Source organism: Bos indicus x Bos taurus, chromosome 22 (genome assembly GCF_003369695.1).
Source record: "Bos indicus x Bos taurus breed Angus x Brahman F1 hybrid chromosome 22, Bos_hybrid_MaternalHap_v2.0, whole genome shotgun sequence".
Lineage (NCBI taxonomy): Eukaryota > Metazoa > Chordata > Mammalia > Artiodactyla > Bovidae > Bos > Bos indicus x Bos taurus.
This window is the reverse complement of record NC_040097.1, coordinates 27,277,708-27,291,062: the sequence shown is the minus strand read 5'-3', so window position 1 is coordinate 27,291,062 and position 13,355 is coordinate 27,277,708. Positions and strand designations below refer to the sequence as shown.

The following is a 13,355-nucleotide window of genomic DNA, read 5'->3' as shown; positions in this document are numbered from 1 at the left end:
TAATAAAATCTAATATTTATTGTTTATGACTGGCACTGTGCTGTGCTATATGTGAACAAACTCACTTGATCCTTGAAAAACTCATAAATACACACTCACACACATTGGGAAAGTTGGATGTGTGCATATTTATAAATATAAATATAATTTATATTTATGTATATGTATAAATATACATATAAATTTATGTATATGTATATATAATATATTTATACTTATAAAGTGTATATATATAATATATATATTTAAGGATATATATATCCTTAAACTAATACCTTAATACATATTATGTTCATTATTATATATGATATATATTATATAGTTCTAATTGATATAAAATTCTAACCGATATATATTTATACATATATAAAAGGGAAGTTATATATTATATATATATATAGAGAGAGACATATATATATAGTTGATGAGGAAACTCAGGCAGAACTTTCTCAGTGTATTTATTCAGTAAAATTTTACTGTATCATTAAATTTTTATCATTATCATTACCATTTATCAAGCTCTAACCTTGCAGGACAAAACTGCTTTGTGATCTAACCCTCTCTCTACTTTATACATCCTTTAGAACAAACTAGACTTTTAATATTCATGTATTGCTGAAGCCTGGCTTGGTACTTTGAAATCCAGTGTGGATTTGATACTTACAGAACATCTCAGTTCAGACTATTTACTTGCAAGTGCTATAGAAATAGTGACTATCAGCAATACGTGAACTGTGAACTTCCAGATGTTCAAGCTGGTTTTAGAAAAGGCAGAGGAACCAGAGATCAAATTGCCAGCATCTGCTGGATCATCGAAAAAGCAAGAGAGCTCCAGAAAAAATATCTATTTCTGCTTTATTGACTATGTCAAAGCCTTTAATTGTGTGGATCACAATAAACTGTGGAAAGTTCTGAAAGATATGGGAATACCAGACCACCTGACCTGCCTCTTGAGAAACCTATATGCAGGTCAGGAAGCAACAGTTAGAACTGGACATGGAACAACAGACTGGTTCCAAGTAGGGAAAGGAACATGCGAAGGCTGTATATTGTCACCCTGCTTATTTAACTTCTATGCAGAGTACATCATGAGAAATGCTGGGCTGGAAGAAGCACAAGCTGGAATCAAGATTGCTGAGAGAAATATCAATAACCTCAGATATGCAGATGATGCCACCTTTATGGCAGAAAGTGAAGAGGAACTAAAGAGCCTTTTGATGAAAGAGGAGAGTGAAAAAGTTGGCTTAAAGCTCAACATTCAGAAAACGAAGATCATGGCATCTGGTCCCATCACTTCACGGGAAATAGATGGGGAAACAGTGGAAACAGTGTCAGACTTTATTTTGGGGAGGCTCCAAAATCACTGCAGATGGTGACTGCAGCCATGAAATTAAAAGACGCTTACTCCTTGGAAGAAAAGGTAAGACCAACCTAGATAGCATATTCAAAAGCAGAGACATTACTTTGCCAACAAAGGTCCGTCTAGTCAAGGCTATGGTTTTTCCAGTGGTCATGTATGGATGTGAGAGTTGGACTGTGAAGAAAGCTGAGTGCCGAAGAATTGATGCTTTTGAACTGTGGTGTTGGAGAAGACTCTTGAGAGTCCCTTGGACTGCAAGGAGATCCAACCAGTCCATTCTGAAGGAGATCAGCCCTGAGATTTCTTTGGAAGGAATGATGCTAAAACTGAAACTCCAGTACTTTGGCCACCTGATGTGAAGAGTTGACTCATTGGAAATGACTTTGATGCTGGGAGGGATTGGGGGCAGGAGGAGAAGGGGACGACAGATGATGAGATGGCTGGTTGGCATCACTGACTCGATGGACCTGAGTCTGAGTGAACTCCGGGAGTTGGTGATGGACAGGGAGGCCTGGCGTGCTGCATTTCATGGGGTGGCAAAGAGTTGGACACGACTGAGTGACTGAACTGAACTGACTGAGTGACTATCAAGTTGGACAATACAGATTTAAGTCTGTACAGACTGTGGCTAATGTCTAAGGCATTACAATAGGTTAATCTAAAATCATGTATTCAATTTTGAGATTCAAAAATTATTTTAAGAAGGTATTAACTCTAGTTTATATAAAAATCACTGCTAGTTACAGGTGATAGGTGTCAGCTTTGCAGGTACTGGACCTGCAAGAGGGAGGAAAATGAACACTAGGGAGAAAAAGAGGGTCTCGAATTGAGTCTTGGCTTGATTAAGTCACTTAAAATGCACAGAGCTCATTGTTTTTTTTACTTCTCTGCATCATTCTGAGGATACAATGAACTAACTTAAATTGTAGAGAATATGATGTGAAGAATGGTAACAATGGTTGTTTTTAAGATAATAGTGATGATTAATGTTTGGTGAGGAGGAAGATGATATCAGCATTGTTGTTTTTAACCTAAAATCTATATTAGATAATCTTTCCACAGGAAAGTTGTTCTAAAAATAGATCTCTACCTAAATCATTAACATATAAAATTCTTGATAGTAGAAATGTGAACCAGTTACATAATTATTAAATTTGTTTAACTGTTGTTCTTATTTTATTTATTCACCAAAATTAGATCTTTAGTTCCAAAAATATGTCAAGAGATAAAGAAGGTCATCATGGGACATGAAGGTACAAGAGCATAATGGGAATGATGATGTTTATTTCCATGAGCTATATTAACTGGAAGTATATTAGGCCAGGGAAAAGTCATTTTAATTGTATTATCATAATAAAACTCTACATCAACATTCTGTGTCAACGAAACAAGTCAGCTAAAAGGATTTTATATTTTACCAGAACACACAAAATTTTAATAAGAAATTGTTCAATTAAGCACTATGATTAGCTGGATTTTTAACAGTTCATGTATTCTTGACTGGTTTATCACAAACATCAAATGCTCTTCTAAGTAAGAGTACAGGATTGCACACTAAAAAGTAGTTAAAGAATTTTAGGAAAAGCTTGCAGTTAAAGATATAAATTGTAATTACCCTTTACTTTTGGTGAGAGAAATGTCAGGGACAGCATATGAGAGAAAAATTTGGATTAACTCACATATTTGTAGAAGTTTCTTCAAAAGTTTTGCGTATGTTAATCAAAGTGAAGGAGGGAATATCCTGATTTGAAATAATATTAATGACAACAGTAAATCTTAAGGTTCTATATCAAAGAGTAATAAACAGGTTAAGAATTAGATATCTAAGGACAAGATACATGCTTCATACTTTGGTTTGGTTTAGTTAGAGAAATTGTGTTCTCAAATGGAATATTTTGCAGAAACCCAATATGTAAAACAAACTAAAGTGATGTCTTATTAAAATAAATTATTTGTATGTTCAAATTTGTATTTTCTTCTTAGTGTCCATCAATAAAAAAGCGATTGTGATCCATTAAAATATTTAGAATTAGTTTAAGATTATTATCAAGCTTTGGTTCTCATTATCTGTGTTTATGCCTTTATATATAACTATAAATATGAGGAGAAGCAATGTGAAATTTCTGCTATCGATTAATTGTAACCAACAAATATGAAAACATCACGTAGTTCGAGGTAACAGTAGTCATTGTGTTTGGTTTCTTAAGTATTTCCACCTGTGATATTTCCATTCTCTTTAATTTAGACCACCCAGAACTGGAAATATGGTGAACTTTGTTTTAAAGTTTAATCACTAATGATATCAAGAATTTGCTCACACACAGTACCATAAGAGTAAGAGCTGTTGTTCAGTCACCAAGTTGTGTCCGACTCTCTGCGAGCACGTGGACTACAGCATGCCAGGCTTCCCTGTCCCTCACTCCCAGAGTTTGTCCAAGTTCGTGTCCACTGAGTAAAAGTTACACAACTACAGTTTAGTATGTTTTAGAAGAATCTTTTATATATGCTAAAGGATGTATTATTATTGTTGTTCTTGTTTAGTCACTCAGTCATGTCCAACTCTTTTGAGATCTCATGGACTGGAGCCCACTAAGTTCCTCTGTCCATGAGATTTTCTAGGCAAGAATATTGGAGTGGGTTGCCATTTTCTTCTCTAGGGGATGTTCTCAAAGGATGTATATCAAGCAGAAGAAAAATTATGTCACATGGAAAGGCTAAGTTGCAAGAAGAAATGTGATAAAATATACTGGTACATATGTGAGTAAATTTAAAAATAACTAACATTATACAATACAATAATATTGTCTAATTTGGGAATAATTAAAACTGAAACTAGATAATGGTAATATTTAAGTTGGGAGGGGATAATTAGAATAAACAACTGTAAGGTCTTATATTATTCTGTAGTATGATAAAAATATTAACTTCAGATGTCTTTAAGATAGGCAGCTTCAGTTCAGTTCAGTCGCTCAGTCGTGTCCAACTCTTTGCGACCCCATGAATTGCAGCACACCAGGCCTCCCTGTCCATCACCAACTCCCGGAGTTCACTCAGACTCATGTCCATTGAGTCGGTGATGCCATCCAGCCATCTCATCCTCTGTTGTCCCCTTCTCCTCCTGCCCTCAATCCCTCCCAGCATCAGAGTCTTTTCCACTGAGTCAGCTCTTTGCATCAGGTGGCCAAAGTACTGGAGTTTCAGCTTTAGCATCAGTCCTTCCAATGAACACCCAGGACTGATCTCCTTTAGGATGGACTGGTTGGATCTCCTTGCAGTCCAAGGGACTCTCAAGAGTCAATCCAACACCACAGTTCAAAAGCATCAATTCTTCGGCACTCAGCTTTCTTCACAGTCCAACTCTCACATCCATACATAACCACAGGAAAAACCATAGCCTTGACTAGACGGACCTTTGTTGGCAAAGTAATGTCTCTGCTTTTGAATATGCTATCTAGGTTGGTCATAACTTATCTTCCAAGGAGTAAGCATCTTTTAATTTCATGGCTGCAATCACCATCTATAGTGAATTTGGCTTGGGTAATACTAAATGACATACAATATCGACCTTTTAAACAAAAAAAGTCATAAAGGAGAACTAAGGGAAAATCCATTATCAATATAAAGAGAAGAAAGAAAAAAGAAAAAAAGACTGCAGTAAATCAACATGATGACAACATACAGAATTGTCATACAGGTTGTAAAAAATCCAGCAGCTGTCTGCTGTTTCCAGGATATAGATCTAAATTTTAAGACTTAGGGGAATTGAAAGATGATTCTTTGCAATCCTGTGGATGATAGCCAGACCCTCCTCTGTCCAAGGGGTTTTCCAGATAAGAATACTGGAGTGGGTTGCCATTTCCTTCTCCAGGGGATCTTCCTGACCCAGAGATTGAACCCACATCTCCTGCATCAGCAGGTAGATTCTTTACCACTGAGCCACCAGGGAAGCTCCATTTATCAGGTAAATATTAACTAAAAGAAAATGAGTATAGAAATAATAATATTAGACAAAATAGACTTTAAGACAAAAATAACTCATATAAATAGCAATATTTTGGTACTAAGCACAATAGCAATTTAATTCACTAAGAAGATACAAAATTCTAAACTAGTATAAACCTATAAACACAACTTCCAAATACATAGAATAGAAAATGTTGAGTACAAGATGAAAAAATAGGCAATTACACCATCAGAATGGAAGAACGGTGTGCATTTTGTACAAGCAGAAGACTTACTAGAGATATAAAATTTTAATCAACACAATTAGCTAGCTTGATCAGAAATTCATAATATCTACATGATCTTCTTGAATTCCTTGACCTCCTTTCCAGAGGGAAGGGAAAAGTCCACAGGTCCCTATGATCTTGAATGTGTTTAATCTCCTGTGTACACAGACTGCAGAAGTGTGGGAACGATGGAGACACAGTTTTCAATAAGCATCACATGGATACACCGGTTCTCTTTTGAACAAAGGGATTATACAGTACCCTAATTCCATGATAACAAGTAAAGTTCAGTTCTACATTCCATCAGTCTTAAAAAACTGCTGACACTTTCCAGACCAGGACAGTGCCGGTGCACACCACACACATGCTTGTCACCTCACTGTGTGCTGCTCTACCTTGAGGAGAACTAAGCCAGAACTAACCAGCCTTTCATTGAGCCTGTTCTTACCTGCCTGGTGTTAAATGAGCAGACAAGTGCACGTCTTTGCAGAGTTAAACAATCCCTAATCATAACATGTTCTCAAGATTTTCAAGCACCACCTACATATAGAAAAAGGGTGTATGTTTCAGAGAATGGGGATGATATTTCAAAGTCTGCACAAAAAAAGGGTTTGTGAACCTGGAATTTCAAAGTGTTTAAAACTGATTCACAGTTACTATGAAAGTGTATATTGGGTTTTATTAATATTTTAGGTAGTTAAAGATAAAATCAGAATTAAAAGTACTAAGAACCACTGTGTAGAGGACCCTCAGCAGAGCACAGTTAAGAAAATCACGAGCCTATAATATAGATGATTGCTACACAGATCTTTAAACACAAAGGAAAAGCAAAATATGGGTATTGGGTATTTCCTACTAAGGAGTTCATTTCAGCCATCATATGTTTATTCATCATGCTAGTTATTGTGGGGTCATATCCCTGCCAGCAAGTATATAATCCAAGTGTGTTTGTGCTAAGTCACTTCAGTCGTGTCCGACTCTGTGTGACCCAATGGACTGTAGCTCATCAGGCTCCTCTGTCCATGGGATTCTCCAGGCAAGAATACTGGAGTGGGTTGTCATTTCCTCCTCCAGGGGATATTCCCCACCCAGGGTTCGAACCTGCATCTCTTATATCTCCTGCATTGGCGGCAGGTTTTTTACCACTAGTACCACCTGGGAAGCCCAATATAATCCAAGGACGTGCACAAATAACCATCACACAGACACACATACAAACGCACACCGTGTATGACTCAATGTGGTTAAGTACTACGCACAGTAAAAGTTTCTGCCGAAACTTCTTGACTGATTGATTTAGTAATTCAACTAAAACTTAAAGCTTTTACCAAGTGTTGGGCACCACGGTAGACACAGGAGATGAAACACTGACCAAGACAGGCAAGATTCCTGCTCACATGGAGCCTGCATCCTAATTCAGGAGACAGACCAAATTAAGAAAAGAATGAATGAATGAGATAGTTTCAAAGAATGTCAACTTCCTTGAAGGAAATAAACATCCTAGATGCAATTTTACAACTTCAGCCCTACTGACATATTGGGTCAAATAATTTTTTACTATGGGAGTGATGTAAACATTGTAAACATTGTAGGATGTTTAGTAGCATCTCTGGCTTCTATTCACTAGATACCAATAGCACCTTCTCAGTTAAAACAACCAACAAAATCTCCAGACATTGCCACATATCCCCTGGGGTGGGCGTGGGGTGGCAAATTCCTCCCCAGCTGAAAACCACTGTACAAGAGTGATGGGAATAAGGATGAGTTTTTTGCTTTTGTTTTTCTTGGATGGTCAGGAAAGACCTCTTTGAGACCAAAAAAAAAAAAAAAAAATCCAACCAGGAAATATTTTGGAAGAAAGCTTTCTAGGCAGAGTTGAACAGTTAAGTGCTAAAGTGATAAGGTGATAACGAACTTGAAGTCCTAAAGGAACAGACAGAGGCTTATTTGACTGAAGAGAAGCAGGATATGGCATCAGAGAGGCAGACAAGAACAGATAGAGCTTTACAGGAGGCCATGGTAGAAAGTTTAGATTTTTTTTAATGTAATAAATTTAGATAAAAAAAGAGAATTTCAGATTAACTGTGAAGGAAGAAAGATTTCTAGTCAGACATTTAAAGGTGGAAAGATCTGGATTTTTACAGGCTAAAGTGAAAGACAGAAGTATTTGAGGTACTGATAAAAGATCAGAGAGGATAGAACCTGCCTGGAGTAGAGTAAAAGATGCACAGAAATGGAATTGCAGAATTGTCAGTAAAGTAGAATCTAACTCAGGAGGAAGGGACTTTTGAGGGGAATCTTCTATTTCAACCACCAGTGGATGCAACTCAGAAGAACGCTCTCAAGGAGAGGGTATTCTAGGCAACATACTGACAGCTGCTGTGAGCTGTGGGACCCAATGCAAGAGCATGAATTCTGGCTCAATCCTGAACACGCCTCTTTAGGGAGGGAGGGCCCAAAGCCAAGTACAAGCCAAGCTAATGCCTAAGAGGAGCCAGAAACCAACAATCCAGGGACAGGCAACTAACAGTACAAAGCTGCCAATGGCTTGATTCTAATATTGGATTGGCCAAAAAGTTCATTCTGGTTTTTCCCCATGCTATTATGGAAAAACCCAAACTAACTTTTTGGCCAACCCAATACATTCTTCTTAGAGGTTTTTAGGGGCAACACTCTCAGACCAGTAAAGACAAAAATAATGGACATTAGCTCTTTATTCCAACTCCCTCGTAGTTGTAGCATAGCTACCATTTTAAAAAATATTGGCATGTGTGAAACATTTGTCTAAGTGATTTTCTCATTTAATCTTCTGAACAGTTCTGTGAGGTAGATTCTCTTATTTCCAGCATTAAAAACATAAGGCACTAGAGCCTTGAGATACCCTGTTACTTGCCCATGGAATCTGAAACTTAAGTAGTTCTGACTCAAGTCCAATTTCTGAGCCAACACATAATACTCAAATAAACCAATCCATACCATATACTGCTCAGATGAAGGGACTGACAAAGGTGAAATCTCTTGCCAAAGGCCATACCCAGCTAATATCTGGTTGAGGAGCAATTTGTAATGAATTGCTAACACGTGAAGACCTACTCAGTCTGGGAGTTGGTGATGGACAGGGAAGCCTGGAGTGCTGCAGTCCATGAGGTCACTAAGAGTTGGACACGACTAAGCAACTGAACTGAACTGAACTGAAGACCCACTAATGCTAGTTATTTTTCTAGGCAATGTATACACATTATGTTGAATCATCTTCACAAAATCTACAATAAAGGTCTTATTAGCTGCCTCAAATTATAGATGAGAAATCGGAGGGCAAGAGATCTTAAATAACTTGTCCAAAGTCACATGGGTTTCCCTGGTAGCTCAGAGGTAAAGAGTTCGACTGCAGTGCAGGAGACACGGGTCCACAGGTTCAATCCCTGGGTTGTGAAGATCCCCTGGAGAAGAAAATAACAACCACTCCAGTATTCTTACATGGGAAATCCCATGGACAGAGGACTCTGGTGGGCTATAGTCCACGGAGTTGCAAGAGTCAGACACGACTTAGCGACTAAAACCACCACCACCACCACCACCAAAGTCACACAAACAGCAAGTGGTAGAATTGAGATTGCAATTTAGACAGTCAAATGCCCAGGTCTTCATCACTACACTAAATATCATAGAACCCAGTTCTTTTCAGAAAACAAGAAACTTTTAGAAACTCTTATATAGTCTTATTTCTTAAAAATAAGACATATGATTTTAAATATTGCAACCTTATTTAAAAGAATTCACAAAGATGTCTGATAATGTTCTAAGCAGGGGCAATCCTTGGAAAGCCTCAATTACTGTGTTTCTGTTTGTACAAAAGTCCTAAAGAAAATATGATAAATTCATTATTTAATTCATGTCACATGATACCTTAACATCTAAATAAGCATAGGAAAAGAAGGCTTTGGGCATTGATTCTACAGTCCCATTTAATGCACAGGCCAGTTAATGAGCTCAGGTATGTCCACATTACTTCAGGTAAAGATCTGTTCCTGTCTCATCTGCACTCGCATCTCCAGATCTTCTAACCAAACACAGTTTGAGAAATCAACAAAGACCTAGCGTTGCAGAAGCTAGTTTTACAATCCATGTATTTGCCTGACATCAGAATGACAGACTGTTGCTACCTGTGTGTTAGCACACTTCCTATGGCATCATTGTGACATAAGAGACTGACCCAGTCTGTTGGTGACCCATTCTGTAGAAAAGTGTATATTCTCAAGCAAGAAAATTGGAGGTATTAAAAGGTATCTGTGAAACATTAGAAGAGAGGCAGTACGTGGCATCAGAAGTGGCAGATTTCAGTCCAGGGTTACCCTTTACAAGTTTTGTGGCCTTGGGCAAGTCACTACAATGGTTCTGAGATTTGGGCTCTTCATTCTGCAGGAGGCAACATGATCTTGACCCTGGCTACAAGGCAGGTTGCAGTGTAGATCAATAAAACAGTGTGTTGGGTAGTTTATGGGCTGTATAATGATGCTCTAACAGTAAAGGACCATGTTCATAATAGAGATAATTTTAACTGAACTAAACAGAGCACGTCTCATTTGTCCTCAGGTCCTTTTGATGATGCCAGAGTGCTGCAGCCAAGCTGACTCAAACCTATGTATTCTGGGGCTACAGGAAAGACGAAGTCAACAGGAATAAGATATGCATGCTGCTGGCAGCTTCCTGAGATATAAACGGAAAATTCTTAGTCTTTCAAGGCATTAAATCCAACCTGACTAGGCACAACTAATACGAATGAGACAACCTTTGCAGACTCTGTAGCAACTAGCTATGAAATCTTTAATATTAATAATACCAATAATAGCAGTTCATGTATCAGTTAATTACTTTTGCAAACAAAATGCTCTAAGACTTATAGGCTTAAGAACAATTGTTTATTCTTAGTTTCTCTAACTGCATGTTGGTTGAAGTCAGGCAGCCCTGACTTAGAATGAGGCCCACTGGGGCTTGGCTTCTCATCCTGGGTTGGGCTCCTGTGTGTTCATTCTGGAGCCCAGGCAAGGGGGACAGCAGCTACGTAGGGCAAAGGCTTTTCAGAGCAATGTCACAGGTGCCAGGGAACCTGTGTGAGAGCTCATTTCAGAACTCTGACCAAATCTGTTTAAGTCATATTCACTAGGCACTTACTATGTGTTCAAGTAACTGAATGCTTTACCCTTTTTCTTTCAAATATTTTTCACATCAACACTATAAAGCCAGGCCTATTTTTCTCCTCATTTAAAAGAGAATGAAATGGAAGTAAAGAGAAATTAAGAAACTTTCCCAATATCTTGCTGCTAGTCAATGGCAGGGTCAGGATTCCTGTGTCGGCAGTGGACTCCAGGGATTTGCCAGTATATTCTATTGTCTGCTTAAATCCTTAATCTATCAATACTGCAATTAAAATGAGACTAGTTTCAAAGTGTTGGGTATACCTGTGTTCCCATGCCATGACCCTTAAACATGAATTTTGTTTTGTTTATGTTGTTGATAACATGCATCTACCCTGTGATGTCTAATAAAATCAATACAGAAATCTACCACCCAAAATCTAGAATATTGCCAACATCTTTGTGTGCTCTTTATGCCTCCTCCCTGAAGGTAACCACTCTCTTGAATTTTATATTTATTAATCTCTTGCTTTTTTAAAGAGATTGATCATATATGTCTGTGTCAAATAATTTTGCTTAATTGAAACATCAACTGTGCTGTCATATGTAACTACAGTTAATCTATTTTTTATTATTGTATAATAGTACATTTAGTGAATATATCACAATCTTTCAATTATCCTATCTGTGAATACTGGGTTTCTTCTAATGTGTACACTATTAAAAATAATGCTTCTATGAACAATTTCAATATTAATGTATGGGTTTTTGCTATTCCACCATCCTTACCAATACCTGGTATTGTCAGACTCATAATTTAGGGAAAGTAAAATAATATTTTATTGTGATATTAATTTGTGTTTCCCTGCTTACTAAGCACTTTTGGCACATTTTTCTTAGGTAATCTACCACATATGTTTTCCTACCTGAAAACTGCTTATCCATGACTCTGGCCAATTTTCCTACTGGGTTATTTGTCTTGCTTATTGATTCATATCAACTGTTTATATAGTTATTACATTCATATAAAAGTACCCATTAAATATATTACTGATAGCTTCTGTGTCTTTTCATTCTCTTTATAGGAAACAGTTAAAAGATTTATCAACCTTCTCCTGCACAGTTGTACTGACTTGAATAGTGTCCCGCTCAAAATTCATGTCCACTCAGCACCTGTGAGTGAGACTTTATCTGGAAATTTGTAGACTTTATCTACAAATAAAATCACATTAAGTTGAAGTCACACTTGATTAGGGTGAGCCCTAAATCCAATCACTGATGTCTTATAAAAGGGAAATGAGGACACAGAGAGAGAACAGCCACAGGGGAGATCGCGTGACAACAGAGGCAGACCGCGTGACAACAGAGGCAGACATTGAAATAGGGTCACTGGACCAAGGCTTCCAGTAAGGACCAGAAGCTGGAAGAGTCAGGGAGTAATTCTTTCCTAAAGCATTCAGAATGCAGAGGCACCTGTAGTCTCCAAAACCATGAGGGGATATATTTCTATATTGTAAACCACCAGCTTTGTAGTAATTTATTACAGCAAGCACAAGAAACTAATACAATTGTCAACCATTTTTGTATTATAACTTCTTTAATTCTAAAGCTATAAAAAAACCTCTATATTTTTATCTAAAATTGTAAATACTTGCCTTCACATTTAAGCTTTAAATTCATCATGTATTAATTTTATTTGTGGGCATGAGATAGGAATCTCATTTTATTGTTTTGTTTGTTTATTTGAATAATGAATTGTTCCAGTACCATTTATTGAAAGGTTCATTTTTCTCCATAACTTTGCAAAAGTTTCATTATATACGAGAATGCCACATAAGTGTGGGTTTCCTTTTGGGCTTTTGGGTATGTTCCACTGGTCAAATTGCCTATCATGCTATTCTTTATTGATTATTATAAATTTATCATAGTTCTTCTTATCTAATAGAGCTAATACTATCACATTCTTTCTCTTTTTTTTTTTTTCAGAAGTTTCTTGGTTGTTCTCAGGCATTTGATCTTCCATTTAAATTGAAAATCAGCTTGTAAAGCTCTTTTATAAAACTCTGCTGAGACTTTTATATAATCTATACATCAACTTGAAAGAATAACATTTATAATATTAAGCCTTCCTATCATAAAAGTGATTACATATTATTATTTATTTATATTTTACAATAAAGTAATGCAAGTAATGCATGCATGCATGCTAAGTTGCTTCAGTCATGTCCATTGCTTTGCAATCCTGTGGAGCTCAGCAAGCTCCTCTGTCCATGGGATTCTCCAGGCAAGAGTACTGAAGTGGGTTGCCATGCCCTCCTGCAGGGGATCTTCCTGACCCAGGGATCAAACCCTCATCTCTTATGTCTCCTGCATTGACAGCTGGGTTCTTTGCCACTAGTGCCATGTGGGAATCCCCAGATAAAGTAATAATGTGTTATAATTGCACACTTCCTGTTGAATTTATTCCTAAATACTGTACATTCTTTGTTGTTCAGTGTTGTTCATTATCTTTCCAAAACTGTGTTTTAAAAATTCTTTGCTTATATATAACTGCAAATTTTGATTGACAGTACTATATCCACCTTGCTATATTCTATTAACTAATTTATATACACTTATTTATATATTTAT

The 13,355-nt window shown here is 37.0% G+C and overlaps 1 protein-coding gene across 1 annotated transcript in view; it reads left to right on the top strand.

The window, feature by feature from the left end:
- LOC113880657 overlaps nucleotides 1-11,780 on the top strand; it is a 56,907-nt gene extending 45,127 nt beyond the window's left edge. Inside the window, exon 3 of the transcript XR_003507787.1 lies at nucleotides 10,183-11,780. The gene's annotated coding sequence lies outside the window, so the exon portion shown is untranslated. The remainder of the gene's footprint in view (nucleotides 1-10,182) is intronic.
- Nucleotides 11,781-13,355: the final 1,575 nt, after the last annotated feature.